Raw genomic sequence first — 7,353 nt, 5'->3', positions numbered from 1 at the left:
ACTAAGCTTTTGAGGAGGAAAGAACTTGGCTAAGAAAGCCGTGACCAGCTTATCCCAAGAGTTCAGGCTATCTTTGGGTTGAGAGTCCAACCATACTCTAGCTTTGTCTCTTACAGCAAAAGGGAAAAGCATGAGCCTGTAGACTTCAGGATCTACTCCATTAGTCTTAACAGTATCACAAATCTGCAAGAATTCAGTTAAGAACTGAAAAGGATCTTCAGATGGAAGTCCATGAAACTTGCAGTTTTGCTGCATCAGAGAAACTAATTGAGGTTTCAGCTCAAAATTGTTTGCTCCAATGGTAGGGATGGAGATGCTTCTTCCATGTAAATTGGAATTAGGTGCAGTAAAGTCACCAAGCATCCTCCTTGCATTATTATTATTTTCGGCTGCCATCTCCTCTTCCTGTTCGAAAATTTCTGAAAGGTGCTTGCTGGATTGTTGTAATTTAGCTTCTCTTAGTTTTCTCTTCAGAGTCCTTTCAGGTTCTGGACCTGCTTCAACAAGAATATTCTTGTCCTTGCTCCTGCTCATATGAAAAAGAGGGAACAGAAAAATAATAATAATAGGGATCCTTTTTACCTAAGTATAGAGGTCCCTGTGTGAGTAGAAGAAAAGAAGAGTAATGTAAAGAAAGAAACACAAGGGTGAGGAGAGCAGAGATATGAGATGAAGAGAAGTGTTAGTAGATGAATAAATAAATAGAAGGAGATGAGAGAGAAAGAGAATTTTTCGAAAATTATTTTTGAAAAAAGAGTTAGTGATTTTCGAAAATTAAAATCAAAATTAAAATAATTAGTTAATTAAAAAGAATTTTTGAAAAAGAGGGAGATATTTTCGAAAATTAGAGAGAGAGAGTTAGTTAGGTAGTTTTGAAAAAAGATAAGAAACAAACAAAAAGTTAGTTAGTTAGTTGAAACAAATTTGAAAATCAATTTTGAAAAGATAAGAAGATAAGTTGTTAGAAAAGATATTTTAAAATCAAATTTTTGAAAAAGATATGATTTTGAAAAGGATAAGATAAAAAGATACTTTTGAAAAGATATGATTGAAATTAGTTTTGAAAAAGATTTGATTTTTGAAAAAGATTTTGAAAAAGATAAGATTTTTAAATTGAAAATTTGATTTGACTCATAAGAAATAACTAAATTTTAAAAATTTTTTAAAAAGTCAACTCAAATTTTCGAAATTTTAAGAGAGAAAAAGGGAAAGATATTTTTTTTATTTTTGAATTTTTAATGATGAGAGAGAAAAACATGAAAATGATGCAATGCATGAAAATTTTGGATCAAAACAATGAATGCATGCAAGAATGCTATGAATGTCAAGATGAACACCAAGAATACTATGAAGATCATGATGAACATCAAGAACATATTTTTGAAAAATTTTTAATGCAAAGAAAACATGTAAGATACCAAACTTAGAAATTTTTTATGTTTAGACTCTATGGATGCAAAAATGCACATGTAAAACATGAAAAGATGCAAAACAAAAAAAAAACATCAAGATCAAACAAGAAGATTTATCAAGAACAACTTGAAGATCATGAAGAACACCATGAATGCATGATTTTTTTCGAAAAAATGCAAGATGAACATGCAATTGACACCAAACTTAAAAATTGACTCAAGACTCAAACAAGAAACACAAAATATATTTTTTTTTTATTTTTATGATTTTATGATTTTTTTTTGGGTTTTTCGAAAATTAATGTGAAAAAGAAAAATAAGGATTCCAAAATTTTTAATATGAATTCCAGGAATCTTGTACTCTTAGTCTAAAGCTCCAATCTGAGGGTTAGGCATGGCTTAATAGCCAGCCAAGCTTTAGTATGTAACTCAAACATGCCACAGCTGACATTCCAATTAACTTGCCCCTATGCTGATGGTTTGAAGCCCCTATCCAAAAGAATTAGACATGGCTTTATAGCCAGCCAGGCTTCAACATGCTTCATGAAACTCTAGAATTCATTCTTAAAAATTCTGAAGAAAAATATATTTTTGAAAACATTTATTTTAAAATTTTTTTTCTTTTTTTCGAAAACAAAGGAGAAAATTTTTTTTTGAAAGATTTTTATGAAAAGAAAACGAAAAGAAAGTTACCTAATCTGAGCAACAAGATGAACCGTCAGTTGTCCAAACTCGAACAATCCTCGGCAACGGCGCCAAAAACTTGGTGCACGAAATTGTGATCTCAGGCAACGGCGTCAAAAACTCTGTACGCACGTCTTAATAAATTGTTTTTCATTCACAACTTCGATACAACTAACCAGCAAGTGCACTGGGTCGTCCAAGTAATAAAACCTTACGTGAGTAAGGGTCGATCCCACGGAGATTGTTGGTATGAAGCAAGCTACGGTCATCTTGTAAATCTCAGTCAGGCGGATAATAATTGATTATGGAGTTTTCGAAAATACTAATAAATAAACAGAAAATAAAGATAGAGATACTTATGTATATCATTGGTGAGAATTTCAGATAAGTGTATGGAGATGCGTTCGTCCCTCTGAACTTCTGCTTTCCTGCTGTCTTCATCCAATCAATCTTACTCCTTTCCATGGCTAGCTTTATGTAAGGACATCACCATTGTCAATGACTACTTTTAATCCTCTCTGGAAAATGGTCCGATGCGCTATCACTGCATGGCTAATCGTCTGGAGGCATCACCGTGGTCAATGGCTGCATCCTATCCTCTTGTGAAAATGGTCCAAATGCTCTGTCACAGCACGGCTAATCATCTGAGGTTCTCGATCATACTGGAATAGGATTCACCCTCCTTTTGCGTCTGTCACTACGCCCAGCACTCGCGAGTTTGAAGTTCGTCACAGTCATTCAATCCCAGAGTCCTACTCGGAATACCACAAACAAGGTTTAGACTTTTTAGACTCTCATGAATGCCGCCATCAATCTAGCTTATACCACGAAGATTCTGATTAAGAGATCCAAGAGATAATCATTCAATCGAAGGTAGAATGGAAGTGGTTGTCAGGCACGCGTTCATAGGGAATGATGATGATTGTCACGTTCATCACATTCATGTTGAAGTGCGAATGAATATCTTTGAAGCGGAATAAGTTGAATTGAATAGAAAAACAGTAGTACTTTGCATTAATTCATGAGGAACAGCAGAGCTCCACACCTTAATCTATGGAGTGTAGAAACTCTACCGTTGAAAATACATAAGTGAACATAGGATAAGCATGGCCGAGTGGCCAGCCTCCCATGGAGGTCTAGAGATCTAAAAATGATCAAAAGATTGATCCGAAGATGTCAAATACAATAGTAAAAAGTCCTATTTATACTAAACTAGTTACTAGGGTTTACAGAAGTAAGTGATTGATGCATAAATCCACTTCCGGGGCCCACTTGGTGTGTGCTTGGGCTGAGATTGAATGTTACACGTGCAGAGGCTCTTTCTGGAGTTGAACGCCAGGTTGTAACGTATTTCTGGCGTTCAACTCTGGTTTGTGACGTGTTTCTGGCGTTTAACTCGAGATAGCAGCATAGAACTGGCGTTCAACGCCCTTTTACGTCATCTAAACTCGGTCAAAGTATGAACTATTATATATTGCTGGAAAGCCCTGGATGTCTACTTTTCAACGCAATTGGAAGCGCGCCATTTTGAGTTTTGTAGCTCTAGAAAATCCACTTTGAGTGCAGGGAGGTCAGAATCCAACAGCATCAGCAGTCCTTCTTCTACCTCTGAATCTGATTTTTGCTCAAGTCCCTCAATTTCAGCCAGAAAATACCTGAAATCACAGAAAAACACACAAACTCATAGTAAAGTCCAGAAATGTGAATTTAACATAAAAACTAAAGAAAATATCCCTAAAAGTAACTAGATTCTACTAAAAACATACTAAAAACAATGCCAAAAAGTGTATAAATTATCCGCTCATCAGTCTTACACCACGTGAATGCAGGCCTCCACTACCACAAATTATGACATAGGCTCAACCACTTGGGTAGACCTTAGGACAACAACCCTCCCAAGTGCAATGGAGGTCGCTACCCTAGACCATGGACCTTTTTTATCACCCATCGACCCCGTCCAGGTAAGTATGTTGTAATTATCGTCATGCCTTTCATTTTATATGGCATTGCAACATTCTTAGAGGCATATTTCTCTGATGTGGTACATCAGTACAGTGCGTCTTCTTTCCATCCATAAGCAAAAGAGCAGGAGAAATTTCAAACAAAAAGGGATCAGATACACATGTAAGAAAAAGAAAAAGAAAAGAAAGTAACAAAAGAAGAAAAAACCAACAAAAAAACTAGAGAAAACCTGACAAGGCTGAAGAACAAAGTAAATTATGGGTGTAAGAATAAAAGTAACAATAAACCAGAAGATATAGAAAGAGAAACAATCAAGACTTGAAAAGTTAGATCTTAATTGATAATGTATTGCAGTGATGAGGAAGCAACTTTGAAACAACTTTAGAGGGCAGCCATAAATGAAAAAAAGTTCCAACGAAAGTTAGCATAAAAACAAGGCCTAGCAAAAGGAAGAAAACTGTTTCTAGTCAGGTTAGTGTTGCTAAACCCGTAGCAGTTATCTCTCTTTTTTTTTTTGTATTTTGGAAAGCAGAGGAGAGTGTGTTATATAAATGAGTATGTGTGAGAGTATTTTGTTTTGCTTGTGATTGTAGCTGGAGAATTGGTATTTGTTATATTTTGTAAGCACTTTGCTTGTTTTCTTTCCAATAGAGTTGAGAGTTTTGAACCAATTGAGAAAACAAATGCCATTCAACAACTAATTTAGAGTTTCCGTAGCAATCAAATCTCCAAAATTAGTATAATTTACCATAATTCCAAGAAGGTGAAACCATAAACTCTATAGACAAATTTCAAACTTTTTTATGATTAAAATATCAATATTTGTATTGTTCTATGTACAAAAATAGTTCATGTACTCTTTAGAAAATGTAATGCAAAAGAAATTCGATTTTATCATAGTTTTTTCAACCCTCTAGTTTAAGGTATTAATAAATTAGAGGTCTAGTAATTTTACGGTGCAAATTTTGTTTCCATATTTATGGTGGATGACTTAAAGTTGGGATATTGTTAGTTGGGTTAGTCCGTCTGAATTAAAAATTTAGTTTAAAAATGAGTTGAATCAGGAGATATCATGCATGAAAAAAATGGATTATTTTATTTTTTGTTATTCTAATTTGTGGTCTGTTTGGAATTATAGGAATCAGAGAATGTTTAAGAATAATATTATCACATAGGAGGGTGTTTGGAAACAAATAAAAATTATTATAAATAAACCTATGGTATGTTGAGAATAAGAAAAAGAAAAATTGTTAGTGCACAAATAGAACCTAAAGGACGTGAAAAAGAATGGATTTGGTGGTATTATATAATTATAATCCAAATTTTAATGATTTTTTTGCAGGCAGATACTTAATAACAAAAAGTGGAGAATTGATATGCTTCGTGGGGGATGTCATACAAGAAAAGATAAAAGGGGATGCTGTTTTGAAAGGAATAATTAGGGTAAAATACTTATATAAACTAAAAGCAACTCAAATTTATGTGAATCATCCAAAACAAAAAACATTATGTGAATGTCTTCATGCATATAACTATGTAAATCGAATCAATGTGTATCGAATTACATGGAGAACTACATTTAAACATAAATCGAATTCATATAATTCAAATTAGCTGTTGTGATACTAAATCGAATCTAGTTGATTCGATTTACTATTACACAGCACATATATAATAGCTTATTCGATTTACTACCTGTACATATTATTGACATTTACTACTTTTAAGTTAATTGTTATTAACTTTAAAACATAAATATTAATAAGGAAATACTCCCATTTGAATCCAAATAAAATATTAAAAAATAAAACGAATAAGAATAGAAATTTAACTTTTGTGTTTTAGTTCAAATTCCAGAAAATCTACATTTTTATAAATTTAAAATGGAATAATAAACGATTTCTAAAAATTTATTAAAAATCATCATTTGATTCATTAGCATCTAAAGGATCATTATCGGGACTTTTGATGTTGAAAAAATTAATATAAAGTATAGCCCTCCAAGGTAGCATAGGAGTTAAAACTTGAATTTTTTCAGAGTCAGAAGTAACAGATAGTTATGCATTATAATACGACTAACTATATATATTTATACAATATATAATTTGAGAAATGATATATTTAAAGTTTTAATTACATATTGTATAAATATAGTTGGTCATTTTAATTTGTATAACTATCTGTTACTTTTGACTCTGAAAAAATTCAAGTTTTAACTCCTATGCCATCTTGGAGGGCTGTACCTTATATTAACTTTTTCACATCAAAAGTCCCAATAATGATCCTTTAGATGCTAATGAGTCAAATGATAATTTTTAATAAATGTTTAGAAATCGTTTATTATTCCGTTTTATATTTATAAGTTTATAAAAATGTAGATTTTTAGAATTTGAACTAAAACACAAAAGTTGAATTTCTGTTCTTATTCGTTTTAATTTTTTTGATATTTTATTTGGATTCAAATGGGAGTATTTTCTTATTGACATTTATGTTTTAAAGTTAATATAGAATAAATAAATAATTAACTTAAAAGTAGTAAATGTCATATCAATAATCTGTATAGGTAGTAAATCGAATTAAGCTGATTCGATTTACTATATAGATGCTGTGCAGTAGTAAATCGAATCAAGCTGATTCGATTTACTATATATGTACTGTGCATTAGTAAATCAAATCAACTAGATTCGATTTATGTTTAAATATAATACTCCATGTAATTCGATATACATTAATTCGATTTATTACTAAAATTGAATTCAGTAAATTTGATTTACATAGATATATGTATGAAGATATTCACATAATATTTTTTGTTTTGGGTGATTCACTTAAATGTGGGTTGCTTTTGGTTTATATAAATGTTTTACTCGAATAATTATGATAATCCAATTTCTTTTAGAAGAAATGAATTTGTAAGAACAGGAGATAAAAATAGTGTTAGAAAATAGATGTGTGGTTGAGTGGATTAAGGGTAAGAATGAGACTGATTGGGAGCAAAGATTCTCGAGGAATAAAGTGATATCTAATAAGAGATGTTCAAGAACTTGACTTTGGAATATAAAACAATGAAGGAATTCAAAATGAAAAGACAATGGAAGCTTATGGCTGATAGCAATTCGGCCAAATGGGTGTAATGAATCTTGTAGCAACAACAATTATAGAGTTCGGCAATGATTTTGAGCATGAGAAGAAACTTATTATCGGCATTGAATTATGGAGTCTAAAGTTGTTATTTGTTATTGTTATTATTGTGCAATTTCTGTGAAACTTTTGTGATGTTTTAGTTGTACTGTTG

The 7,353-nt window shown here is 31.9% G+C and overlaps 1 pseudogene; it reads right to left on the bottom strand.

Moving 5' to 3' along the window:
• Window positions 1-3,920: 3,920 nt before the first annotated feature.
• LOC148570360 (U1 spliceosomal RNA) lies at window positions 3,921-4,065 on the bottom strand (annotated as a pseudogene).
• Between the last annotated feature and the right edge of the window lie 3,288 nt (window positions 4,066-7,353).

The sequence above is a fragment of the Arachis ipaensis genome, chromosome B3, assembly GCF_059453495.1.
Source record: "Arachis ipaensis isolate K30076 ecotype BB chromosome B3, ASM5945349v1, whole genome shotgun sequence".
Lineage (NCBI taxonomy): Eukaryota > Viridiplantae > Streptophyta > Magnoliopsida > Fabales > Fabaceae > Arachis > Arachis ipaensis.
Note: the sequence above shows the minus strand (reverse complement) of the source record. Positions and strands in the feature narration are given on the sequence as shown.